The sequence below is a fragment of the Pteropus vampyrus genome, unplaced genomic scaffold (assembly GCF_000151845.1).
Source record: "Pteropus vampyrus isolate Shadow unplaced genomic scaffold, Pvam_2.0 Scaffold255, whole genome shotgun sequence".
Classification (NCBI taxonomy): Eukaryota; Metazoa; Chordata; class Mammalia; order Chiroptera; family Pteropodidae; genus Pteropus; species Pteropus vampyrus.
The window spans coordinates 882,755-884,041 of record NW_011889036.1 but is presented as its reverse complement, the minus strand read 5'-3'; the positions used below and the strand labels follow the sequence as shown (position 1 = coordinate 884,041).

Genomic DNA, 1,287 nt, shown 5'->3' with positions numbered 1-1,287 from the left:
AGGAATTTATTGCCAGCCCTAGGCGGAGATAAGCTGGGGGACAGGGTCGTGGATTTGAACCGCTGTGACCCAAACGTTTGAAAAACTCAGGAGAAAACAGACCCCCCTTGGGGAGTAAGTGGGACTGGGGACCACAGCTTCTCCTACGCACGAACCCCGGTTACCAAGTAACGACTCTCCTCGGATGACCCTCCGCGCAGTCACAGCACCATCAGATCTGGGGAGACGTGGGGCTGCGGGCGCAGAGCTGCCCAGAGAAGCTCTGACCCGGGACTGAAGTCGCTTCGCACAGTGACGAGACAGGACGCCCGGGGTCCTGGCTGCCGGCCCACTCCCCACGCTGTGTGCCGGTGGCGACTGAGGTTCTGATAGAGACCTCAACGGACTCGGGTCCGCAGACTCCGTTGGCGACCGCGGAGTGGTCGATCCCGCCGCTGCCAGTTCCAGCCGGTTCCAACCAGCTTGTCCCCGTCCCCGTCCCCTTGTCCCCGTCCCCGCACCCAGTCCTGCACAATCACCATATTTAGGTTTCCTGAGTCTCCAAATCCTGCCTACGACTTCCACGACCTGTGCAGATCACAGCGGCACACACGCGGGAAGATTCACCAGCGACCGTGAAAGGAAAGCGACACTCGACTACCAGAGAAGTAGGAGAGGAGCTGGGATTCAAACGCCTAGGAGGTGCATCGCCCCACCCACCTGCCCCAGCGGCGCCCCCGATTGGACAGAAATCCATGCACACGCTCCTCCTGCCTGATTGACATCAGGTGGGAGTACGCGGGGCTCAGCCGAACCAGCTTCCGCCTCTGAGGGGCACCTGTCTTTTCCTCCGCACGTTTAACTTTAAGCTGAACTTTTTCCTGGCCTAGGGCTGACTGCAATGTAATCGACGGCCTCTTTGTGAACACATGGGGACAGGTGAGCACAGGAAAGTCCTGACTGAAGTTCCAAATGGAGCAAGAAGGGCAGAGCGTGAGGGTGGCCCAAGCCAGGCCACACTGTAAGAAGACAGTCTTATGTCGTCCTCTACAGATCAAGGGTTTGGTGAAAGGCTGTCAGGCCACTCATGGAACTGTGACCCTTGTTTAGAAACAGACACTGAAATGTGACTGCACCATCTTTAATAGAGTCTGGTTTCATTTCAAACATTGATGCTTCCCAGCCTTGAGCCTTCCACCCACTCCTGCCCCACCCCCACTCATTCGGTCTTTAAGAGAAAGTATTCCAAGCCCTTGGCTCTGGTGGGAAGGTGGAACCCGCAGCCCCAGCCTGGACTCAGGGACTCTT

The 1,287-nt window shown here is 57.7% G+C and overlaps 1 long non-coding RNA gene across 1 annotated transcript in view; it reads right to left on the bottom strand.

Moving 5' to 3' along the window:
- Positions 1-660, bottom strand: part of LOC105301923 — an 8,644-nt gene extending 7,984 nt beyond the window's left edge. The window contains exon 1 of the long non-coding RNA XR_896777.2: positions 519-660. This is a non-coding gene — a long non-coding RNA (uncharacterized LOC105301923). The remainder of the gene's footprint in view (positions 1-518) is intronic.
- Between the last annotated feature and the right edge of the window lie 627 nt (positions 661-1,287).